This window comes from Odontomachus brunneus, unplaced genomic scaffold, assembly GCF_010583005.1.
Source record: "Odontomachus brunneus isolate Ranch 3 - 2012 unplaced genomic scaffold, Obru_v1 Obru_scaffold_193, whole genome shotgun sequence".
Classification (NCBI taxonomy): Eukaryota; Metazoa; Arthropoda; class Insecta; order Hymenoptera; family Formicidae; genus Odontomachus; species Odontomachus brunneus.
The window spans coordinates 534,687-561,890 of NW_022639643.1; the positions used below are offsets into that span (position 1 = coordinate 534,687).

Sequence of the window (27,204 nt, forward strand, 5' to 3'; positions counted from 1 at the left end):
CGATCCACAATGTTACCGATGCGCGACCGCAAAATTTCGAAAAACGAAGGATACGAAGTTACGCGCACGTCGACAAAGACGAAGTCGAGACGGAACCGCGGAAAGTAGCAAAATAAGTCATCTCCCTTACGTAGACCGCAAGTGATGCCATTACACACGTGCACTCGCATACGGGGTAGAAAAAATTCCGTAGCAAAATGTCGCGCGCGAAAAAGAGAAGGAGGGAGGAGAGGTAGGGAGCACGGGATGCAAATCAGGCTGCGCAGACAGCAGAAAAATAACGGAGCGAGCGTGCAAAACACGATCCTGACCGGGACTGACAGTGCTACGTGTACATTGCGGAGGTATCGCGTGTCGCATTTAATCTGTCAACGAGTCGTGCCGTCAAGTTGCTACTCTGCACCGCACGGAAGACTCGCGTTTCTTACATCACACACGTTATATGCGACGTCAACTCATCTTCAACCGTCTCGTCGATTGACTGCACACATTGTTTTTTAATAATTTTAGTTATTGAATGCAAAACAACGATTCTGGAGGTAACTATAGAAGAGAATAATCTCAATATATCCAGATACACGGAAAGAGAATATTGTAATTTCTTTTTCATATAAATTCTTTCTAATGTTACTACGTTTTTGATAGTCCAAGAATGAAATCTCAGTCTACCTTGCAAAGGAACATGGTAAATTTTACTGGAAACATAGCAAATATGTTAATGTTTTTGAATTTTGACAATATCTTTTTCTAGTGTTTCCATTTAATTTTATGTGATAAAAATGAATGATAAAAATGTGAGTAAATTTTAAAAATTGACCAGTAAAAGTTGTTGTCTGTTTATTTAGGTATCTACTTCAGAATTAATTGTCGAAATATTTTTGATAATAATAATCCCTCCTAAAATAAGTTTGATCTAATCATCATAAATTTATCATTATCTCGTCGTTAAATTTAAAAAATTCACAATTTGTTACAAATAAATCGTTTCACACGGAGAATGTTTTCGAATACTTAATTACGAAAATAATCCCAGAAAATTGCTGTTGGGTTACACGAGCAATTCCGATAATTATCGGTGATTGCGTGCAGACGAGGTAGGATCGACGCGTCGATTTTAACATAGCGGAGCGCACGAGAGAAAAGGGAGAAAGAGAAAGAGAGAGAAAGAGAGACGAGAGAAACGAGAGGCCTCGGTAACAGTATAGACAAGTAAAGGGCACCCAGCTGGTCGACGTTTCCCTGCTTTCACAGTAAACACGTACCGCTGTGGATTTATAAATCAGGATTGTCGCGAGCGTAGATTAGGGAGTCTTAAGAGGATTAGGAGAGACCATCCTAATCGGACTACCGTGTTTATGGGAAATACCCCTTCGACTTGGGAGATCTTATCCTTTCTTTCTAACGTGCGCGTGAAAGTACTAATAGAATTATGACTAATGGACGCGGAGAAGAAGCGACAGCTCGTATCTCAGGAAAGACATAAAGCAATTTTCATATATCACGGCGTCCTTCAATTAACACGATTCCCTATTTGTAACGTCCCGTAACGCTTTGTACACACAGAAAAATAGCATTCTACGCCTAACAAAAGCGATTGCTCATTTCACTTCCTTTTTTTTAATGGTCGAGCACTTGCGAAATCGATGTATTTGTGTATAAATCCAACGGATGCTGAAGTCTCCGCGCGCATAAAGAGGGATACTTTGAACGACACAACGCTAATGTTAGCGTTGCCGTTGCCGAACTATGAATAGGGCAATAGGAAATAGTCTTTGCGGAGTAGGCCAGTCGGTCTCGTGCCTCCACCGAAATATCACCTGGACGACATCCAGACGAGAGTTACGACGGGAGAAAATAGAAAGTTGTCTTTGTAATAGTAACGTATGTCGCGGATGCGACGGAGCAGAAATGAATCGCGCAGCGATGAGCGCTCGCACGCGCGCGCTATTTTAACGGACGTTTGCTCGTCGTGGACCACCAGGTAAACGCGCGCATTTACGACGCGGTCATGCGACCCTGAGAGTGCATCAGTCGCGACATTACAACAAACGACGTGCCATTTCACGTTATGGACGCCGCAAACGATAGCGTGTCACATCTCCAACGCTCAACACGCACTTGGATTGCCCGTAACCATAGACACAAAACGTAAACTTTAGTTGAAGAAACAATCAGGATTTTGTTATAGTTTTGTATACTCTAAAAGAAGGCAGAAGGCTGGTAAATCTGACCGTGTGCAAAAGTAACTAAGGTTCATCTCATAAAATCCTAGTTATTCAATTTGAATCCTACTTATATGCGCCATGTCCATCTTCTTCTAACTAAAAGAATTTTAAAGCAACATCCCGATTGGTTCTTTAACTTAAGTTTACACCTCACATCTACGGTTACGGCAATCTATGTGCGAAAGCCCTTAATACACGCGACGTGCTCGCGCGCGGCGTACGCAAAGGCTTAACGCCGGCGTAGTTTCCACATGCAAATGTCGGTAAACAGGCAAGTTATTCTAGGACATGTACCAGATTAATTTCGTAGATATCGCGCTAATGGCGGTCACGCCGCGGCGCGAGCTTCGCTCCGCAATCTTCTACCATCCATTACATTATGTCGGGCCGCAATGGCCATGGCGCGGATCGTTAACGTCCGCGGCTGGAAACGCGATATCGAGCTCTATCCGAGGAAAGTGTCTTCCGCCGCGTCTTTCGAACCCGCCCTCTCTTTCTCTCGTGTCGAAGGAAAATGCAACGATAACCGTGCTCGAGCAGCCTCGATTAATGTCCTTACAAAAAATATGTATCTTAGTGTAAAAAGATCATAACATTTCCGTCATTGATTACTTCACATTTTAATAAGCATGAGTTAATTTGGGTACATTCGTAGGATAAAGTTCTTTTTAATTTCTCCATTTAATTTCCGCATCTCCGAATGTCTAAATTTCAACTCTCGAGTTTCTCTCTTGATTTGGAGAACCATTATACGTAGCAGAAACGTAGCGCTCCTCGTTTTTTGCTTTATAATTAAAGCCAAGTAACTTAATATGCTATACTTGAGATAGCTATTTGACGCTCATTAGCGTGAATCCGGTTTCTTTCACCGGCAATTTCGGTGTCGTCTAATTATCCGTATATATTGTAACCATATATATTGTAACCGAGGACCGTCACTGTTCTTCTCTGCTTTTTTCTTTTTTTTTTACATATCGATGTCAACGATCGGACTCGTATTTCTACCGTAGGAAGCTCCACAACGGCTTCCCTTTCCGGGATGCATGCGCGCACCTACCTTCCCACAATGCTGCAGTCGTTAATATGATGCTCGTTCGAACGAGTTCGATTGGCGGATCAAACGGAAAGCTTCGGAGAGTTCAGAGCGCGCGAATAAATGGCTACCTCGACCGGCCGATATATCTCGTGATCTTGGCACGTAAAATATTATCTTCGCTACACAAGATCGATTTCATTCCATTTAGATCGAGCTTCAAGTTCGGTCGCCAAACGCTCACTGTGTTCTATCTTATAATACACGATGCTTCACATAACGTCATGTTTACATACATGGAGAGAATATTATAGTGTTCTTTTATGTAGATTCTTTTTAATTTTACTGTGTTTTTAGTAATTCAAGAATAAACACGTCATTAAGGTCTATCTTGCTAAGGAACATCGAAAATTTCGCTAAAAATATAGCAAATTTTTTAAAGACATATTTCAATTCCTGAAATTTATAAGTAGCATGTATAAGACGAAAAAATAGTCAATTACTTTAGAATGTCGATCTATTCCTCATTTAACAAATTCTAATTTGCACTATAAAATTGCGGGGAGAACGCTTGATCTACGTCGTTGGCTTTATAATAATCCTCAATCAACCCTCCCTGCTCTCCCCCGTCGTATTTATTCCACTCGACAGATCACATAAGCGGAAGCAATTACGGTTCAATTATGGAAGAAAACAAATAACTTGGATTTCCCGGCGGTTTCTCGCGACTTCCTCGTCGTGTGCGTCTAACCGGCCGCAGCTGCCGCTGCGAGGGCACGCTGCCGCCCTTTCGATGGGCGAATGACAAACGAAAATAAATCGTCCACGGCTAAACGCGCGCCTCCGCCGCTTCTTTCATCATTTCGGCTCCATGCATCATCATCGACGAACTCGTCGGGCTCGCCGTATCCGCCGGCGTCGAACGCGAGAGGAGGTTAAATGCGGCGAGTATCTCGGTTACAAGGCACGTACAGACGATCGTGGGCTCCCACAGTTCTTGCATCCTCTCCCTCTGTAACCCTCCTGGCGTCCATTCCTCCGCGCGCACTCTCGCCTTCGCGTGTTCCCGCGGCAGAAAGTTCCCGAGTTCGATCATAGAGACGCGACAGTTCGCCAAGTCGACGAGGCGCAGGGCCGCTCAATTGAATCAGTTCGCCGTCTCATTAACGGTCGGATGGAAACTAATTTAAGACGCGGCAAATGTGAACGTGAGCGCGTTCCTGCTGCGGGCGAAGAGCCGCCGGCGGCTATTCGATTTTTCAATCGAGCTCGATTATCGCGAGATATTCCCTCGCCCGACGCGTTATCGAGCGATTACGCCTCGCATCGAGTCGCGTTGTTTAATTTAACGCGCGCGGAGAAGTACGTCGTGCTTGTGAAGCGACTAAGGGATTACGTCGAATGAACGGCTCTCTCTAAAGCGGATGGTCCCGCGGACTTTATGGATGGCTCTTCTTTCGTTCCTGTGTATATGAGTTCCCGAGATGATAGTAATGACTGCGCGGATGCGATGTTGTCTGTATAAACACGGCTGAGGTTTCCAATAGCGAAGCTAAATGATGAGCGCACGCTTTGAAGAGATGTATTTAATCATCGATAAAATATCACTCGGTGCGAAATCTCCGAAAGTTCCTCGAAGAACTTCGAGCGGGAAATGAAAAATTTATTTTAAAATTAATTCAATTATTAAAATTAATTAGAGCCACATGTTAATTGAATTAAAATTAAATTATGAAATATACAAATTTATTAGGACATTATTTATTAAATAAATTTTTTTACCCTTGAGTCTCCTACTTCCAACTTTAGCTGTATTTCCAAGTGGGAAATCGATCTCAATAAGATCCTAAAATATTTTCTGTAGTTGGGATAAGATTCTCAATTTGCATCGTAATACGATACACCTATTTGGAACAAGTCTGGACAATCAGGATTTAGCTATACTTGGAAATATTTGGGAAATTTTCGGAGGGGAAATGGAATTGCCGATATATCGGAGTGGGATATCCAATTTTGAGGCAAATCATTTTAATCTATCTGTGCTGCATCTGGCAAAAGCCTGAGAAATTTCTACGCGAATGATAACATCCGCACGGCGTAGCATTTCGCTCCCGTGTAAAACTGAAACCGATAATCTTCGATAAGTACACGCGGCGAAAAATATCCTCGCTCCAAGGATTGAGTTACGGGAAGACGGTTGACCGGCGACGGCGGTGTCGTTCACTTCCGCCGGTCTTAATCGGATTACTCGGCGACTCTTGGCCGCCGATAACGCTGCCTGCCAACTCGAAGGATGCGATCTGAACCCCCGTACGATCGAATGTCGCAAAATAAACAGCAGTTTATCACAGCGGGACGCGTTTGTCGAGCTCGAGCACGCCGCTGCAGCTGCGCGATAATTGCATCGGTGCTCGTTTTCGCGAACGACGCACGACAACCGTCTGAAACACGGCCGCGAATCGCGGTTCGGTCTGTGTCGTCCATTAAGAACTCGAACTGGTTTATCACCTGCCAAGTTGAACGGACCACGCTGAGGTGAGATAAAGTTGTCATATAATTAAGACTCCTGACTACTCGCCGCGGAACTCTTGATTGATGACGTCAGAAGCGAGGAAATGTACACCCAAATCTCTCGCTTCTGACATCATCAATCAAGATGGCCGCAGCGAGTAGCTAGTAACTACCTTAGAATAGTTAGTCCGCAATATTTTTCAATTTTAACAGCATATTAATGAAAACATTATCGCAATACGATACACAGTGCAAATTATTTTTCAATAATAAGAATACAGATTTTTCTTCGTTGAATCATATGAAACGTAATCTTACAAATAACTTATCTTCGTTTAACGTTATGTAATTCTATTAGCATGTCAAATGTAAAGATACTTTCCAAGTAAGAATATCTCTCTGCAGAAATGCCGGATGTTAATTCGATCGTTCTAATATCTAGCGGCGCGATAAAGCTCTCTCTTTCTCGATAAGTGAGATATAATTGGGGCCGACGGCACCAATGTCATCCTCCGTGATAAGTTGTGAATCGCAAGACGAGGCGAAATAGAAAGTCCAGATGCGCGTGCATACGAATGCCGAATGAAGAGAAAGCTGTGAGAGCTTTTCGTCTTCGCGGCCGAGTACACGCGCGTTGCCGGGATTTATCTACTGGACACTTCACCGGGGGCTTATCGATCCCGTTGAGGCGCGCCGCTCGTCCCTTTATCCGTCGTCTATTATCGCGAATTACGCTATTCGTAATCCCGTCGCTTTATCGTATCGGGCTAGCCTTGAAGTAACGTTAGAGCTGAGAACGAGGCGCGGCACGGCGCAATACGCTTGTGGAGACGAACGGAGATGCATAATTTACGTCGCTTCGTTAAACGGTGCCGTGGAGTTTATTTTAAGAAAGGGCGAGTGTGTTTGTTGCGTCGCGGCGAGTCGCCCGTTAGAGAATATTCTCCTCACTCGCATCTCTGGTGCGTGCGCGTGCGTGTGTATGCGCGCGCGTGTGTGTACATTATATTTCACACTCTCCTCTCTTCTTCTTTTCGACCGCGGCTTATGTTCGCAGCTTGCTCTCTCGCGGAGAGGTCGCGTCAAAGGTTTCACCGGCCGATGCGTTTTACGACTTTCGCGCCGAAGCGCAGCGCAACGCGTATCCGGTGCGCTTCGGCTATCTATTCCCGAAACGTATATGCGCGCGCGAATCCGTTTAAGGCCAGACACGCTCGCGCGTTGTAGCAATTTACGCTTATCGCCGGCCACGGCACGCGTTTAACGCAGGGTTGTTCAGTGTCGCCGACGTATCTTACGGGGACGCGCGCGAGCGCAAGCGTGATTGTAGCCTGGGCTTAACACGCTCCTCCTGCCTGTAGCCTTTAACGCGCAATCACACGGAATTGAGGAAATTCCATATTAGGATAACAGAAAACATGAGCTACATCTTATTCTATAATTAAAAATTAGCTTTTATCTACACGCAGACAATATTACAGTCTTTATTTTCATATAAATTCTTTCCAATTTTGCAATGTTTTTAGTCCAGGAATAGACTGCTAGTAAGATTTATCTTACTAAGGAACATGGTAAAGAGTACGACCAAGGTTAATAGCTCACTTTATACAGAAAGAGCTTTGAATCTTGATCGATTTTATTTTATAGTTTATGGATTACAAATATGTAAGTCCCAAGATGAACCCACATACTCACCGAGCCCACCGTGCGTATGCGCGAGAAAGCGAGCCTGCTACCATCATTGCGCTAAACCCACTTTTGGAGATTGAAATGACGTATCTCGTCAAGTACTATCGCATACTTTGAAGAAACGTTTTTCTGTTCCCTCAGTAACTTTCCCAAAATTTTGTAAAACATTTCAGATTTTCAATAGTCGCTTTCCGAAAGTTGGTTCATAGCAGCAGTGTTGGTAGTAACGTCGCTTTCTCGCGCAGGCGCACTGCCGTGCATTCAAGAACGTACAATTGCATGTGCCTATCAGTGATGCACAATGTGTGAAATTCTTACTCGAATTATTCAAACCAAATAATAAACCTCCGCGCACGCAGTTGCAACGACGGACGTAGAAACCTGATGCGAGCGCAATTGTACTCGGAGCGGAGTTTGATAACCACGACGAATCGTCGTCGTCATCGTCTGTTTCATAAAAAAAGTCACCTCCGCGGAAAAACTGGACACGTTGGCTTTCCGCTCTTAACGATTCGCTGCGCAGGCGGCTATATAGCTGCGTCGGTGCGGTTATGCTCGCACGAGCATCGCACCGTCGCGTTGTGCTGGCCGGCCGGCCGGCTGCAAAAATGTTACGCAATTCGTTGATACGGCCTCAAAGCGCGGCGTCTAAAAAGCACGCCAACTCGCATAAATGCCAACCGTATAAGGCGACCCGTCCATACCGTTCTCAGCCGCGGACGGGATACGGACGGCGACCATCTAGACGATGTCGAACGAAAGGTTCTCACCGCACCAAGCAGGGGCGGATTCAGTCTTCAAATATTAGAGGGAGAAAGCTCAAGTAGACAGACAAAAAGGTTCGTTACGAACGAGTAAACCAAACTTCTAAGATGTGTACATACACGACAGAAATTCTCCATTTGGACGATGTAAACGCGAAAGTCAACAGCCCGACTCTTCAGACTCCAAGATCTCGAATATGGTTGTGGAGATAATCTCTTCGCGATAAGGATATAGACGTGTTGAAGTTCATTAAAATGATATACATCTACGGCATATTTTGCTCGAACAATTTTTCCCCTTTCGGAGGTATAAGTGTTTATCTCCGCTTCGTAAATCCGTTTCCTAAATCCGCTTCGCAAATCCGTTTCCTAAATCCGCTCCTGGAGACGCTCGTAAGCTTTGCGCAATGAACGGCGAATTTCAAGGGGCCCCTGAATTCGCGGGTAACGGCCTGTTTGATTAAAAGTCCTTGGGAAAGTGGCTCACCATTAACTTCCAGACGGTAATCATTTCTCACTGTGTCGCAACGCGCGCGCGCGAGCCGTGTTGGGCGATTAAATTATAACCGCGCGCGAGATTGTTTCTCTTATATATACGCCGACGTTAGCACGTTCAGGTGCCCGCTGCTAATTGCTCGCATGTGGAAATGAAATTGCGTGACCGCAGCGATAGACGTAATAGCGATTTAAAGGCTACAAGGAACGATAGTGACTTTGGTTGCATTGTATGCAACCGGTCTTATTTAATATTTAACGGATTCGATAACTGGTCGAATTGAGCAGAGAGCTCGCGCATTCTTTTACTAAGTGATAACAAATGCTGTTTCTTATAATTCCATGTTCTAAACGAAAACTTTTAACCGAGAGAATATTCTTCTTGTAATGAAATGAATTATTAATCGAAAATCTATTATATAAATACTATTGTAACTTTCTTCAAATCAAGAGGAATATGGTTGAAGCAGAATGTCCTTTTACTAGACAAAATTTTTATCAAGAACAAGACTTTTGCATTGAAGATGAAAGACGAAATTCCTCCAACTTTAAGAATATTACACTTAGAATATTCTTCCTTTGAAGAATTTTCCTCCAAGCCTTTGATTTTATAAAAATTTCCACTAAAAATATTTTTTGGGTATATTCACTTCCCTACTTCCTCCCCTGATAATTAATTTTACTTTTTCTACTTATGCTTTCCTTTCCTCTTTTCCACACTAATAATTTTTGTATCTAAACATTTCTTATTTTTTCTCCGGACTTTCACATGGGATATCAACATAAAGATCTACGCATTAAGATCACCGTATAAAGATTTACGCATTAAGAGGCGTGTTATGATATATATCGTCAAATCTGTCGCCGAGCTCGAAAGAAAGAGGGGGGAGGGAAGAGAGAGATAGAGAACCCGGACAGATTCGCTGCTGCGCGCTGCGCCACGATAACAATGCATCGCTCGTCCTGTACGGCCGTAAACATCCCATCTGCCGTCCGGTTTTATCTTTCTACGTTCTCTTTTTAATCCGATCCCCCGGCAAGGGCGAGCGGAGAGCAGGAGTGCCAGACAGCTTCAACCCCCTGGCCAGCATAATGGTCAGCTGCTCCCGATCCATCCGTGCCGCGCGGAATCGTTGCGCACGTCACGGTCGTCTGGTAAAAGGGTTGAAATGGCTCGCAAGGGCGCCGCTGCCCGAGCCTGTGCGCACGTTAATTACGTTTGCCCGGCGACCCTACTACTCGACTCTTTATACGGGATTTCCGATAAACTCGCGCGACACGCGCGAATCTCCGTTATTCGTATAAAGCACATTGCGCGTTTTTCGGCTTGTTGCCGAAAATGTTTGGACACTCTCCTTGTGATCGGGATTTACGCACTGAGAAAAAAATGACTAACCTCATTAAAATTATTGTCACTTTCGGCGTCACCTACACCCTTTTGTGGTTCCAACAGAAAAATAGACGGAGAGAATCTTATAGGAAAAATTACTGTAGGATTTTGTAGCCAAAGAAAAGATCGACATTCTGCAGTAGTTCATTATCCTTTCATTGTTAACGGCGGGAAATAATTATTTTAGCAACAATTGCGGATTATAGTAACCGTGAAAAAATTTCCCCGCCCCTCATGCGGCGGTTTTGAAAAATCCCGACGCATTTTTACGAGCAGCCTCCGAACAATTCCTCCGAAAATTACGACGCATTTGCCGGATTCGCGTTGCGAGGAGCTGCCGATGCATGCGAGCGCGAGTCGCAATAAATTCCGCGCGGCGGCCGCTGCACGTGCAAGCCGCGTTGCACGGCAGGTCCGAGGGAGCTCGCGTGCAGATTCGCACGCATTCACGCGCGTCGCGTCCTCTCTCTCCGTGTCTCACGAGAGAGCGCGTCCCGCTCCATTCCCTTCGGCGAGAGCAGCCTCCCTATCACGACTATCGAGCAGCGAGATGCGATCGCGACGTAAAGTGTTGTTCCGCGAACACCGATGACTTGTAATTTCGTCAGGTGTCTCGCGACAGTTTCGTTAATCTATTTGTTCGCGAACAGAACAGTTTTATCAGCGATATTCTGAGAGGTGTGCAGACATCCTCGGTTTTTTCTACCATCGCAGTTTCATCACCGAACCCAAATTCGTCGCGGTATGATCGACGGTACCGGTTCATTGGCGAGTCGCACTGCACGTCGACGTTCGCGCAATAGATATCGTAAACTACAAGCTGCAAACGCGCTATAGTCGCCACGGGGCGACTCCTCTGCTCCGAAGAGAAGCGGGGAAGCTGACGGCGAGTCCGGCGAAGGGCAGAGGCATACTCCGAATAAGGGAATCGCCGCCGCTACTTGCGAGACAAGTGCGCGAACCGGAGAGCCCAAGGGATGACCGATGAACCCGGGTTCGTCGACCGCCTTGGGCGGCGGAGATGTTGCCGCAGAAGAGGAAGAAGAAGAGGAAGGAAATCTCGGGAGTCGCGCGTTCCTAATTGCTCTCTCTTTTTCTTTTTCCCTTCCTCTCTCGTCCCTCTCGTTCTCTCCTACTTCGCAAACGGTCGCACGCGCCGGGCGCAGCGCGTTTTTCGCGTGGCAATGCGCTGTTTCCGCTTCCGCGATAGAGGACCATCTTACGAGGAAAGGAACTTGGCGGCATAATCGTCACGCCGTTTGCCGCCAGCTCCAACGAAGTTACCACGACCCCTTTTCGCGCGAGTTACGTCCGCAGTGTACGAAAAGTAATACAGAACAACCTCGCAAACAAGCTCGCTTTATGACGTCCGGCTGACTCGCGCGAAGAAAGGGAGCTAATTAAACGATCCGAATAGATTTAACGGTACTCGGAAATATCAACGGCCGCCAGCCGATCCTAATCGGAATCTATGGCGCGCATTGTTAAGGTGCCTTCCAAGCCGGTGATGTGAAAGAACTGGAAAAGTTAGGGGATCGCGATATCGACCGGGAACACGTGTCTCTTCCGCGAATTCTCTTCCGTGTTTGCGTTTCAAGTGTTCATAGAGAAAATACTAGGAATATCACTTGGCTGGATATAGTCGCCGCGATAAGATATTAATATTAGTTTTTGCTCATGCGTGCAAAAGGGTTGTAAAGACCATAGTACTCTGGAAGCGATATACTGATCTTCTTTGCTGCTTATCCATATGTTCTTGAACGGAACTTTAAAACCCACTCTACAATAGCCGTAAGGCTATGCAGTAAGCTAATTGATCAATAGGATCTATCAACCATAGCAATTATAGCATTACAGCCATAGTACTGAGGAAGTTACACAACCCAAAATATTCATTTCAATTTGAGAAAAATATCAACGAATTCCAACGCGCTGGAACCCGCGCGATAACGAGCCAGAGAAACGCGTTAACGGTGTCGCCTAACAGTTTGCAGTCTACTCATCCGCGCAGTACGGCCCACAGCACTCTCTTTCTCTCCTCTCGAAAATCGACTTTCCGATTACCTCCGCTTAACTATCACCAGACCACTGTGTGTCTGGCATTACGGCGAAGCACGCGGTGCGATTTCTAGACGAAGCGGCGCGTAACAATTTTTCCTGGTGGTTGTTTTCCAATTTCGAGAACCAATTCATTCACGAGGGCAAGCAGCCCCGAGCACCGAGAGGAAGAGAGGATTCCTGCGCTCTCGGTTGTTTGGTCGGTCGGTCGGTCGGTCGGTCGGTCGGTCGGTCGGTTAGGTTGGGTGGGCGAACCAGTTCGCCAAGTAAAACCGCGTGGTTTACCTGCATATGCACGTGAGGTAAAATTGCGATACGCACGGTAGGCGCTATCGATTGTGCGCGATGCGTCGGATAATCCTGATTCGTAGATCAGCCCCGCAAACTCTCTCTCTCTCTCTTTCTCTTCTCTTCTCCGAGAGACAGAGAAAGAGAAGCAACGTACGGCGGAAGGTCGCGCGGTCTACAATAATCCGATGCCGGAGGTAGATCGCAAAGAAGCAAAAGCGGTGATAGCAGAAAAATTCCTCAGAGCAGCGGTAACCATATCTCCGTAGTTTACGATGTGGCTTTCTTTATCCCGAAGCGCTCCTGAAGCGATCTTGCCCGCGGAGTTATGCCGGTAAGTCGCCGTTTGAAAACAATAACATGGCATGTTTTTTCTTATAATTATTTTTCCTCTTTCGAGTGGGTGATTTCGCTTCTTTCCTGAAAAATTGCAACTTGAGACCGGCGGAGGTTTCGAAAAACTATACGGCGGAGTCCCGTCGCGCGTGAGAAATGTTCAAAGCATTCGAAGAAGTTTTACGGATGGCGGAACGAAGCGGGGTTTCTAAATGGAAATTGCGATTGAAATTTGAGCTTTACGATCGACGATGAAGAAACAACCACGGTGCGTTCGGTCGAAATAACTGCCGCGGTGATACGCGGCGAACGGAGCGTGTTTTATTATGATGAAAACATCATGGGAGGATATTGCTCGGCTACTTTGCGTCCTCTATCGCGCATCGTGCCGACGATCGTTGCAGCAACGAAAATGGAACGACGGTATCGCTCGCGAACGAGTAAATCGACTACACTGTCGCGACTATGATGATAACGAATTGCAAATTGGATCTTCTTACAGGCACGGGAATATGGGATCGCGGTATCGTGTTTCCATTCGCGAGAGCCTTGTAGTCATCGTGTGTACCTTAGAAATTTTAAATGAGTTTAGTTTCGCGTCGTCATACCGCGTTCGCGATGAGAAAGGTTCATTGTGGAAAAACGTAACACGCCGGTTTAATCTCACTAAAATTATAGTCATTTTCGCGTAAATTATACCTTCTTGTAGTTCTAACAAGAAAATCGACAATATATATATGTGAGATTATTATCTCACTGACACTATAAAAATGCCATTTACTCCTCACCATAGCAGTTCTCTCGAACCTATAATCCTTTTATTATACGATCATGGTTATAAATATCAGGCACTTTTTCCTCAGTGTACAGCACACGGACGTTTTGTCGAAAATTATAACTACGTGAAAATGATTTATACTACATATTTGGACTGACAATACGAAAGTGGGATTTGAACGGTACTAAGCGGTATCGTCGAGCAACCTAATCCATCGAGACGTTATCTGAATACGCCCCTCACCCGCACTTGTATCTCCATTTGCCTTTATCTCGGGTATCTCGCGCCGACGTCTGAATATGGAAAACGAGCGTCGAGACAGAGGGTCGTTTTTTATGCAAATTGCGTCTGTCAACGCGTCGTGAAAAACTGCGCGATCCATCTTAGTCTTCGACGTATTCATCTCACGAGAAAGGAAATACGGATCTGGCGTGCATCCAATGACCTTTGCGCACGATCATTCACGTGCATTCCAATATCGCTTCTTCATCCTACCCCGATGCATTTATCAGGTGGTGCACGTGGGAGGTCTTCGCAACGAATGCTCGCGGATTAACAGCGCGGAATTCTTGCCCTGGCGTATCCCTCACATTTCACACGTTTCGATTCCCGTAGCGAAGCGACACGGACGAGAAAGGAGACGTGGAAAATACGCGGATAAACACCAAGGCGCGCCTTCGACGTCGCTCCGTTCTTCCAGAACCCGTCTGTAAATATCAGCTTGAACGATTTATCGTTTCACGAAGTCCGCTTTCGACATCGATGCCAATCAGACACCCACGTGTGACACGTGCGGAATCGCGCGGCAAAACCTTTCGCCGCGTTCTTATCACGAAGCCGCTGAATTTCCTCGATAGCGCGGAGCCGTGGGAGCGATCGCGACACGTCGATGGCGACCGGTATTATCCGAGAACTCAGGAATGCACGCGAGCAAATAAAAGCCGGTGGGACGCCGCGGAGCCAATTTAAGAATCGTAAAAGTACGGATATCCCTCAGCAAGTTCGAGGAAAGCGCGAGAGGTGGATCCCACTTAACGAGTCGGCCGTCCGAGGAGGATGAGCGCTCGAAGAGAGAGAAAGAGAGAGAGAGCTTATCGCGAATTTCTTCCTCGCGAAAGAGAGAGAGAAAGGATCGCCGCGGTGTCTCTAAACTGCCGTCCGTCGCGGTATAAAAGCTTCAGGATACTCCCCGGCCGTGTACGCCGGTAATATCGCGCCGAGCACGAGAGCGATAGTTTCTTTATGGCGCATCCAGTTCGCGAGAGAAGTTACTCCCGTCGCTTTCGAGCTTTCCACTCGTTTATCGTGTCGATGACCGTTAAGATAGGCGAGAGCCGTTTCGCCGCCATTCAAGGTGGACGATGCGCAATATGTTAGAACATTTACACGGTACTTAAGACATTTCTTTCGTGACTGCTCTGCTAAGCTTGCTACGAATATTACTAATGCGCTGTTTGACTGTCTCGGTTGTGAGCAGTCAGCGAGATTTCATCCGCGCGTCGTATATCCTACTTGGTAGTAGCGTTGGCCGGATTTCTTCACGAGAGAGACAAACCGTGCTTCGCTTCTTAACTTCGTTTCCGATCGACGAGCATTAACACACTCGTACGCATTCTTATAGATTTTCGATACTATAATACTTCAGTCCTGAAAAGACTAATTGACTTCCACTGTTCTCTTGAGGTAGATTGTAATTTTTATTACTCGGACAAATTTGGAAGGGTTACGAAACAACAGACACTTACGTCCATCTGTAACATCGCGTCGACGCTCAAGATGTTTTAATTATCTCTCTTCTGGGACGCGAACATCTAGGTTGTAAACCCCAACGACTTTCGGCGAACAATTTGCATACACACGACGGCCATTTATGATCACCGGGCTATCCTCCCGTGTGCATCCCCTCCGAGATAATACACTTTATTATCCCTTTAATAACCGGCGCGATGCATCCTACGCGAGGCGGCGTGGGCGTCACATAAATATGCAACACTGTCGCGTGCTCTTTTTGCCATTGCAACAATGACTCCCGGATACCGCTTTTATGACACGATGCGTTTTTGGAGACTTTGCTATTTTTACCGTCCACAAAGCGCTGTCGCGGTAGCAATAGATCGCTTGTCGCAACCGCGATATTTCCTCAGCGGGGCAACGCTGTTACCTAATCGTATTACGTTCGTTACAATGATTATACAATATCCGTTTACGAACAACGAGAAAGCAAATGACTTTTGCAATGTATATACCGAAGAAAAGAACATCCTTGTTTGTAAAATACTTATATTTTTGACATGTTAATCTTGTCATTACGTCAATATGTGTCAGAAAAAAAATATTCTCCAAACAACAACGTCCTTTTTTCTGTATATTTGTAATATAATATTTTGAGATGTGTGATAAAGTTAGCCTATTATTTTTAATTGCTAAAATATAAAACTGATTAGGTGATATAGTAAAAAAATGATTATAGCATCATTTATGACAATAATATTGTCGTCAAAAGCGTGGAATCGCCAGTTGGCGACTGTCAGTGACATGAGAATTTATGGGATCTCGTTGAGAACTTTGCGATTCGAATTTTATTACGGCAAGTGCGTGAAAATCGCGAACATTATTACGGGGACGGCAGGAATAATGGAACGAAAAGCGACGCGAAAGTAACACTGGCTACAATCCAACGGTTAAAAGGCAACGACCAATTTAAAAGGGAGGAAGGGGGAGGTTGGAAGTAAGGGCGGAAAACCGTAGCCTCCGGTACAACTATGCGATAAGTTTGTCGCTGGACAGAATCCAAACGATCCTGACTTCTCAGCAGAAGCGAATTTTATCGAGCTTCACACAGTGAGTTGGGAGCGAACGTACCCCTTCTTCTATTCGCCCCCGTATACATGGACAAGCATCAAACGCCAGAAAATTCTGAAATACGCCAAACTATCCTCGAGTAAGACCTGAGTGGAAATTTTAGTTCCATATTAATCCTGCAAACTTCATTGAACTTGAAGGGTCAATAGAGATTCTCGGGATGATATAGATTATTATCTTATTTCGTTATTGCAATGTTTATATATTATCTCTTTCTATATTGAGGCTCTAATGTGTGAAAGGACTTATATTATTTCATATATTCAATTAATTTAATGTTATTTAATTACTTGGAGTCGAATAACGGTTAGCATAACGCGTTGATAATCACGACAAATTGATCGAGCCGGCCTATTCTACCGAATTCCCACGGACGATTCGCACGCGCCTGCATCGCTCCAGCGTATGCCGGTATCATAAATTCTCTCCCCCTCGAAAAGCCGACGACCACCGGCTTTACGCGCTCGGGGCACAGAGGACGCGTTCAGAGAGACGCCACTCTTCTTCAGCATCGCGGCGAGATCGCCGCAGCGGCGAACGCGTGCGTGAATGCAACCGCGACGAGGGCCACCAACGAAGCACCAACGCGGAAACTCAAAGGGGGCGAGAAGCGAATCGAGAGGGGGCAGATGAGAGAGGGTGGCGGGTGAGGGAATCGCGAATTATGCGAATCGCGCGAGAATCGCGCTTTCTCCTCTCGCGCCGAAGTAACGATCAATCCTGAAGAAATTTGAATAGAATCGCGGCTATTCAGCCGACGGTGTAAGCCGATTTGAATACAGTCGGGTGTATACGTGCGCCATCGTGCAGAAACGCCGACTCCGCGTCGTAAACAATGGCGAAGTAACGACGCGGATTGAAGGCGTGTAAAGTGTCTCGGAAGTGGAAGCGACGAAGTGATCTTTGCACAGTGTACTTCGAAGTGAGTGAGTTCGCGTTTTGTGTAAGCAGCTTTTGTACCTCTCGCGAATGAATGGAATATCGGCGTGCCACTTGCAATTTATCTTTACTCATTCAGCACGCACTTTGACTTTATCAGAATTTCTAATTCATCGAAAGAACTCTATATATCGGCGCAGAAAAATAACCGAAAAGTTAATTTGGTCGCAAAAGAATGAAGTTACTATTAATCGTAGGTTGATCTTTGAGGGGTAATTCTGGTTTAGAAAGTCAGAAAAAATAAAAGGTTTTCACAAATTTTTTTTCAAAGAAACGAATAAAGATATCAGCATAAAATTTTGGTCATACTTTATCATTTCTTTAAATATAATAAAATAATGTTTAAAAAATCCTGTCTAGATTTTATATAAAATAAAATTAGATAAAATTGTTTAGGATTTTTTAATGTTCATCGTTCTAAGGTCTATAAACTACTAATTTCCCGTCTCTTCAACGCTGTCATACCGATAGTGTCAACCACTCCTTTATAATTATCTTTAGAAGATAAACTACTCTTGTATGAAGCTTGAGGGTCTGTAGATGACGTCTCATCTAAAGGGGTTAAAAGACACGGGCAAAGAGAGCGATGTGTAAACGACGAGATGAACCAATCTCCAATAAAGTCAGATTGATTGGAATCTTAAGTGGGACCGCTCCTTTTCCCCTCCTCTCTCTTTCTCTCTCCCTCAAAGTCAGTGTTACTTGTGTATTCGACGTACCGCCGTACATCTTCAGCATTCGCACGATCCACCCGGCGAGGTGACGCGACCGGCACTCTCATTAGCATTTCATTAGCGGAGTGCTCGAATGGCGCGAACAGCGGAATCCTTTAAACAGGGCGCGCTTCGGGTTAAACACACTTACCTCTCGGGCATCGACTTGTCGAGATGCACTTCGAGATTGCGAGTATTTATGTAACACCGTGGCGAACTTATTGCGGCCGTGAGCTGAACAAAGGGACGCGATAAATATCGAGAGATAAAACAGCGAATATGTTTCTATCGATGAGAGAAAGAGAAATATGGCAAAGCAAGTGTGTCATTGTTCAAGGCTCCTATGTCCTTGCCATCTTGATTAGTCAGAAATGAGTAAACATATGTGCCTAAAATTCTTGCGGAAATACGACCAAATAAAAGCTTCAAGGCCATAAACTGACATTTATGATCAAATTGGGCACGAGAACGTGCGAAAATTGGGAATGTCTGAGAATTTTTGCGCAGACATGAAATCGAGTGTCTTGGTATACGTGCGGCGGCTCAGTAGAGAAATGGAAAGTAGTTATTTCTGCAGGCTAATTGCCTGTCCCGGCCGTCGCGTCTCCCTTCGTCGGCGGTTTACTCTTTTACTTTTTCCGAGACACGCGATGGAATGGCCGCGAGACCATTCTCGGTCCCGTATCATTCTGAGCCCGCGGATTATTCGGCCCGACACGGCCAATCAAGATTTTATATTTGTGTGCACGCGTCGTAAAAGACTCGTGTCACGTAATAAATTAGCGCTAACAAACTCGAGCGTAACGCGACACCCCGCGTGTCCCGTAATTCGAGGAACATACGAGTGAAAGAAAAATCTCGCGAAATAAGTGCGCGTTATCGGCAAGACGATGATCGCGGCCGATAAATCGTAATCGGCTTGATTAACGTCTTGAATGCGAGCGAACGCCGAGGTATAAATATTCAGTTAAGCGACGCGCTCCACCGAGAGCATTTTCACGGCAAATATATCACTCGGTATAGGAAGAGGTAGATGGGAGAGAAGGAGAGAGTGAGAGTGAGAGAGAGAGCGAGAGAGAGAAAGAGCGAGCTCCAGAAAGGGTGCGCCAAACTGGGTTTGGGGTTCGTCGGCGGGATTTTATAATCTGTTATTCGACGGGCTATAAACGCGGTAATGTCTACTACATGTCCTCGAAAGAGAGAGAAAGAGATAGAGAACAAGAGAGAGAAAGAGAGTCCGAGACGGGCGCAGAGCTATTTCGGGGTTTAGTGGTCGGCGAGAGCATATCGCGGAGTGCCACCCCTGTAGTTATATTTAAGTCAGGCTCCCCTAACACATACACATTCGTACTGATGCACACAAGACATGCGTACACACACGCACACATAGTCGTGGGGCAGAATGTTGGGTGAGAAGCCGGCGAGCTTCTCGAGCTTTGTCTCGGAAAGCTCGTCTAAAAGCGGCAGTGCAGCTTTCCGTGCTCGAGCGCTTTCGCTTGCACTTGGCAGCGCGCGCGCTTGACAGTGTCAAGGGCCGCTTAATATAGGCGCGGCGGGCCCGAGGAGAGTTCGACGCACCTCTCGGCTACGCGAATCACCATCGAATGATCCTGCCGTGCGCGCCGGGTATCGTCGATAGCACATATTAACGTAACTTACATCTTCGATTCGGCGTGTCGCGCGACGTATCAAAGCGGAAATGAAGGCGCGGCGTCGTAAATTCAGCGAATTTACGTTGCGACGTCGCGTTTAAACTTTCAGCTTTTGCGGTGCCGCGAGACGGAACGCCGAGGGGAGATGACGAATCTTAAACGACGGCCCGCGTCTCGCATGCGTCTAATTCGCGTTGCGATTGTGCTCGGCGAGGAGGCGAGAACTGTACGGCGGAATTACTTGGCGATCGCGGGGGAACTCTAAAAGGTTCTCCAGAGATTATTCAATAAATACGCCGACGAATGAATGCTCTTATCGACGTTACGTTACCTTTATTACGGGGTGTGTCTTTTTATCTCTATCTCCTTCGATGTATTATCGCGGCTTCGAGGCGTAGAAAGAACGAATATCATCGATCTAGCTATGAGGTTTATAATTTGTTTGCCGACTATTGCGTAAATATCGAGGTAACCGAACGATAATGCCACGCGCGGAGGAAACCCTCTAATCTTTCATCTCTTCTCGTAGAAACACGCCGATAACGTTGGTTCGATTAAGATTCGGGACAGCGTGACGCACAATAACACGTTGAGCAAGCCTGGAGGAGGTTTGCTGCACTTCAACTAAATTTCTCAAGATAAATTCAATTTTTCGAGGAAAATTTACTAGGGCCAACGATAGCAAATCTATTTTGAGGCATGCTTAGTTGGGTTTAATTGTGGCTTTTACAGATTTTTACAAACTTAGGGTATGTCACGTTTAATTTCTACGCGAAATTTAGCAGAAAATTGCGAAATTAATTTTGGTCCTTGCTTTGATCCTTTTATTCGGAGTGTCACCATTTGCGGTTGTGGAGGGAACGTGATCTTCGAGGATCGAAAACTCGAAAGGAAGACCGGAGGATTACGCGAACGATGTAAAACGCGAATCCTGCTCGAGTAGCAGGACTCGCGATGTTCACGGACGCGTCACGAACGCTGTTTCACGGGCCGAAACTTTTACGTGACGTAACGTGACCCCCGTGCTGTTGCCTGATGCTATCACTTTATAATTCATGACGGTCGCGGTCCACGCCGAGCGGGACGGCACGCTGAATTTCGTGGTGTTTTACGATTTATGATCGCGCTTGCGCGGGTAAACTCGAGAGCTTGTACGGTACGGTGCGATATACCGGGACGACGTATAAATTCGCACACTTACTAGGAGTGAAGTCGTCGGGGCGGAGTATCGAGGCACAAACATAATTTCGCATCCCATGGGACTTTCTCTCCGTTAGCTGTTTATCGCCGTCGTGCATCGCGCGATAGCGTGATATTCATATTTGACCTTAATAATTGTTTCTCACGCGGATTCGCTGTCGCGTGATAGTCATCTTTCGATTAAACGTAAGGTGGCCACTTTTCTATCTTATATTCGAGACATCTTCCTAAATGGTCAAATGCAAGGTAGTGAAGTTCTCCCATGTAATAAAAAAAGAATTCTTGTTGCAAAGTACTACTTCTTGTAATTCCATATTTTAAGCGGAAACATCTAATTAAGTAGAATAAAACTTTTTTAATTAAGTAGAATATTGATCAGGAGAAATAGAATGTTTCTGGATAAATTCTGTTTTTTTAAATTGAAAGTAGTACTTTTAGTAGCGCATTTTTAAAAATTGCTCAATTTTGCGTGGGATAATTCTTAAGACATGTATAATCTAAGTCCAATAGTTTAGTTATCTAGCAATGAAAATGCAACTTCACTAATTTTCACCAACGATGATACGCGCGCGAATTTATATATTTCATTGTGATATTCGGCCTGTTTAAAATGGGAGACATATAATATACCAAAAGAACACTTACGTATGTTAAACTTTTCTTTTTTTGCGCATATCTTGATAAATATTATCATTTAATAATTATGCAATAAAGCACAAACGGTTACATTATTAAACTTATTGTACTTCTTTGTTTTTCTTGGTGACAAAAAGATAGAGCATTGTTTTTACACTTTATGTATAAGACAGATAAAACGTTTGCAGTTCGGTTACGGATTAACGCTCGCCGAGATCGATTTTGCGGTGAGGGCGAAACTCGAGTTGTCTCAGGCCGAATTGGTGCTGTCCGCCCGACGAGAAAACCTGTTATTATCGTAGACGACAACGGCGAGGAATTAGAGAAGGCTTCGGAGGGTCTGAAAGCGATACGCTGTGTGGAAACCGAGACGCCGAGGCTCTCTCGAGCAACGAAGGCTGAGTAAACCTTGAGACAACCGACCGAAAACCCTTCCCTCATTTTCCCCTCGTTTTACCGTGCGCGTCTCCTTCCGTCTTCCACGACTCTCTGCCGTCGCTGCCGACCCGAGAACTGCTCTCCCAACAAGGGACGATACGCCGCGAATGCGCCGATCCTTGATTGCGCGCGACGCAAGAGGAAGGTCGTCGTCATTAGCTCGATCGTCCGTTCTCTAATTTCGTATCGCTTGAGATCAAAGTACACGCAAAGTACCGCGGGTACTTTAAGTTGATCTTATAATCGTTAATTAAGCCAAATGATAATATTCCCTTCAAGAATTTCTCTCACACGAAAGAAAGAAGAGAGAAAGTAAGCTTTTAGTTGTAGCAACAAAATATTTTCAGAAAACCATGATTAAATACGGCGGTAAAATCTTTTCTTTCCGTGCACGTATGTCGTTACATAAACGCGACATAAGACGGCACGACCTCTAACGGAACCTCTGAGAATCATTCGAGTTATCAGCTCGGGAAATGTCTTTCAGGGTCTCACACACGCGATACAAATTAGCCGAATTGCCTTCCCTCGAGTGTCATGACAGTTAGAGACAACCGACTCTGTCTGTCTGTCTGTCTGTGTCACAATGGACACCCTCTCCTTCCTCTGCTCTCGCCTAACACGCGGGCAATTATCCATTTAAATGCTCATCCTCGTGTAAAAGCTCGCGCAGAACGTGCAGCCGAGTCCCTCCTCTCCCTCTGCGCTCCGCGGCTTTATCTCGAATTCGCGACGTGGTCTGACCGCGCCGGGGCGGTTAATTGGGTGAAAGCGATGCGAACGACCGGAGGGAATTAATTAAGCGATTAACTCTTAGGTAGCGCGCGAGGTCAAGTTTCGAAATTGGGGACAAGCAAGCCGGGGTCGTAGTTCGCGTAGCGAGAGAGCGGCACGTGAGTCCACGACACCCACGCGTTGCCTTCTTCTTTGAGATATCTGAACGATGAGAATTGGTACGCTTGATAAAAAAATCCTGACTGTCACCCTGCATTATATAATTTATTAAAACGTAATATCACGTTATACAAGCAAGATAACTGACTGGGATTAACTTGACGACCATGAAATATATTTCTCGCCAGACAGAAGCGCAAATCGATACGCGACGATGCGCGACTAGGTGACGTTTCAGAAGCGATTCTCACCGACGTTGATTGAGTGTAATTGCGATTTAGTCGATATCTGATCTTCTAAATTCTGTCCTCAGCGAGAAGCGGAGAAATAACCGTTGATCTTGCAATCGCTATTGATCTCGTAATTAAAATTAATTAACGTTGGGAGATCGGGCCTAAATCATGAGAGCGAAGACACTCGCCGTGAGAATAATTCGGATCGCGGGAGAATTGAATTTGAATTCTTCTTCGTTGTTTCGCACGGTGTCTCGATAAAAACGTGTCTCAAAGGTTTGAGTTATCCTTGCCGGATTACATTAGCGTACTTCAGCCGCACTCGCGCATCTGCGTTTTAATTGCGCGCAGCCATAAATTAAGTTTTCGGCCTTCTCGCTGCTGTTTGGATAAGCGACGTGATGAATGCGCCATGGGAGAGCGAGAGGAAGTCGACGTGAATTTATACAAGGTCGCAGAGAGAGCGCATACTGCGCGCCGGTCATTAATCGGTCGACACTTCAATAAGAGTATGGTCCCAATTGGAGCGAGTAAAAGCGTCCGACTGCGCGCCCTTCAACAGGAAAGGCGGACGTATGTACGCGCTCGCTGCAGGGACGACAGGAGGAAATGACTATCGCGGCAGGTCGTTGAAACGCGCGAACATCGGTGAACCTTGACTGTCACGTGTGACGCCGACACAAGTCATACGGGCGATCGAAAAAAAAGAACGCGAGGGAATTTTGACGTCGCAATATTCCCGAGTGTGATGGTTTAATTGAACAGTGTTGTGTAATAATGAAGTATCGATAGAACATTACAGAGCTGTTATTTTTTGTGCTGTAGCTACAATTTTATGATGATCCATAGATGCAATTAAATGAGCTAAATGAGAATTAGGTAAAATAAAGTTGAATGAAATCAATGATTAAATCTCGATTAATGGCTCGCGCCAATTTATAAATTCCTCCGCGAGGGATTTCTGTCAAAAGAAGCCTCATTTCCGATGGAACGCATGTCCCCTTCGACACTAGATATTTTTTCTCGGTTGCTTCGTACGGTTTCCTGCACGATACATCAAACCCCCTCGCGCGGCGTTGACCGTTATAATGGGCCACTTCAATTTCAGCTTGCGTGATACGGTTTTCTGTGCAAAAAGTGTGACGCTCGTAATATTATTTACGTAGTATGCCGTGTGGAACCACATTATGCTCCGAATACATTTTAGCTATATATATTTCAATTATATTATAACATTCGACTCGCACGAAAACGGTATTTTTCGAATTTCTCGAAAAAGTGTAGCATGTAAATCATGCTGTATGCATCATATCGTAACTTCGCACGGTCCGGTGCAGTGTTCATTTTTTGGTCAGCGCACGGAAATGCAATTTGCGTCTGAAAATTTGTAGCCTAGCAGCCGTTTATTATTTCGGAACTACGCGTGTGCAACTATGATAGCCCGTAGGTGTTACCTGGGCTGCACCCACGTCTGTGTATGTCTGTGCATAAGCGTATGTGGGTGAAACACGAAATAGATAATGGCGAAGCGGCTGTTACTTCCGGCCGAACTTTTATTCCGACGAGTTTTCGTTTGTGCCGGTGCCGTTTGAACGGAAGCATCGGCCGTCACGGTGCAACAACTTCCTTCCTCGCTTCGTTTTTCATCTCTATTCCCGCGTTCGAAATGAACGCATCGCAGATCTGAGATCACGCTCTCATACGTATTTTTTTTTAACTTTAACAGTGCTTAAATTTTCGACATACTTTCGACTACTCTCACGATTTAATTTTCGATACCAAAACTTTGCGACGCGCTTGAGCTATCAAAAAGACTGTGTAAAAAGCCCGTCTCTTAATTCCCCTCGATTTAGCTCAACGAAAATCCTCGCTTATCGATTTTCAGCGCGACGCGAATCCTATTCTTCCGCGTACATGTACGCAAACGTGCACGGCGAGACGACAGAGGACGGGCGGCAAGGAAATGTAAATTACGTGAGTTTAGACTCTTGTTATGTAAATCGACCTTTCGACCGCATCCGCCCAAAATAACTAGACCGAGCGACTACGAAATAATGGGCGCGCGCAGACCGAATTTATAGAAAGCCGGCGATGTTCTCGCTGTGCGAGATTACTTTCGCTGATATCCAGGCTTTTATGCACCTTTTTTTTATCCGGGGAACAGAAGAGAGTATAATAACACAGAAGCGAACTTCGCAAAAGGTTTTTCAATCAAGAGAAGATTTAATGGCCAATAACAGTCTACACACAAGTGCAGTAGCGCAATGAGACGAGAAAAAAATTTTAAACTGTGATTTATATAATCATTTAGTACACAAATTTATTGGTCAAAATATCCAAGTTGGACTAATTTTGACTAAAATGTCTGTTGCAACAAACAGAATTGGCCAATAGCTGTGCGTTTTCTGCCATTTAGAAGCACTAAGTAAAATTTCAGTTTCTATGTGTATTACACATACACTGGTCCTTCATATTAGAAAGTTCAAGTCCAGTTTAGAGCTAAAATTTCGACCCGATATTACATATACGATTACTCGTACAGTACCTGTATATAGGTTCTTATTGACTCTTAAAAATCTTCTCTTGATTATATATCATTAGAGCCTTTGCATTGTAACTTTCTTTGAATATGTTAAAATTATTCTAACTTCGACTCTGTTTTAATCAAAATAATTCTTTTTGAGAATGACACTTTTTTATGCAATGCCTTGCTCATTCTCCCATCCGTGAAATATTGGCTAGTCCTGTAAAACCGAGTGTCCTATATTTACCGGCGATTTCCATGAAAATTGTAACGGGAACGATACCGTCGCCAGCTACTACGGACGTAACGATCGACATCGCGACATCCCTGCCATCCGCGGGGAGTTAGTCGCGGCGTGGCGGCCACGGAGATACGCGCAAGGCTTGCCGTGTGTGGGCAAACAGGCCCGAGGCACCATCTGCCCACGTATGTGGCTTATATCGTGGCGCTCGAGTCCACGTGTAGCGAACGCTACGCCGAACACGGGGCGACCACGTGTGTGCACCGAGGAGTGACCTACGTGCGATACTGTATCTCGCGGTTGCCTCTCACAACGGGATAGATCGCATTATCGTCACCTACCGAAGAGAGCCGGGTGTATCGCGAGGGTAGAGAAAGAGAGAGAGGGAGAAAGATCCTGGGAACGCGGTTAGGTAACAGCCGAAATCCTCTCCATGAACCGTGACGACCTAACGGATACCCAATTCTCCTCCTGTCTGATGTGACCCTTGGTTCTGATCTGAGCTCTCTATTCTTCTTTCTTCTCGTTTGCAAACTAAGAAAGCAGTGAAAAAATCGCGCAGATATGAAAATAATCAAAGATCGTCGCCAATATAATCGCGAATAGTAGGTAATTCGCTATTAGTCTAAATAAAATAATTTTCTGGAGCAATATTTCAAAGAAGAGTGAGGTGCATATTGAAGAAAGATATGAAACATCGAGGCTTTCTCGATGTCTCATATATCCTGAAACGTTTGCTTCTACGAAGAAGCAGCTGATGACGTATTACCGCGCCACGTGCGCTATTGTGTCTTCGTCGAAAAACGGTGCTTCTGAAATTACTTTAGATAGATTTCTCATGCATTCTATCTTCGTTCGTTGAGCATGACATTGCAATGCAATTAAATTGCGAATTTCATCGTCAGAATGAGAGAGAGAGAGAGAGAGAGAGAGAGAGAAAGAGAGAGACCTGACTGACACGCCTAATACCACCCACGTGATCCTCACTTTGAGATTAATGAGCAATTGTCATGTGGCAAAGTACGCGATATCTCTAGCTTTAGTCTAATAATTCTCCCTATCGTGTACGTCGAGACATTAACCACGACTAGGATAGCGACCACGTGGCATAGGAAGTAACATATCACATTGCATTAAGCTACTCGATGACGTTCGCTCCTAGCTCGTCGCCATCTCTTTGAAGGGGCAGAAGGAAGGAACGATAGAAACGACGGTTTCACGCGCAAGCGTTTCTTCCGTGAAGAAATCTCTCCTAGCCAAGCCGACATATGCGCCACTTTTTTCCCGTCGACCCCGACTGCACGC

The 27,204-nt window shown here is 45.3% G+C and overlaps 1 protein-coding gene across 2 annotated transcripts in view; it reads left to right on the forward strand.

The window, feature by feature from the left end:
• The window catches only part of LOC116851834, a 98,224-nt gene that overhangs the window by 24,850 nt on the left and 46,170 nt on the right, over positions 1-27,204 (forward strand). Inside the window, exon 1 of one of the 2 annotated variants that reach the window (XM_032831659.1) lies at positions 4,588-5,793. The exons of the other annotated variant lie outside the window; for it this stretch is intronic. The gene's annotated coding sequence lies outside the window, so the exon portion shown is untranslated. Of the gene's footprint in view, positions 1-4,587; positions 5,794-27,204 lie in introns of those variants that run through there. 2 annotated transcript variants of the gene reach the window in all.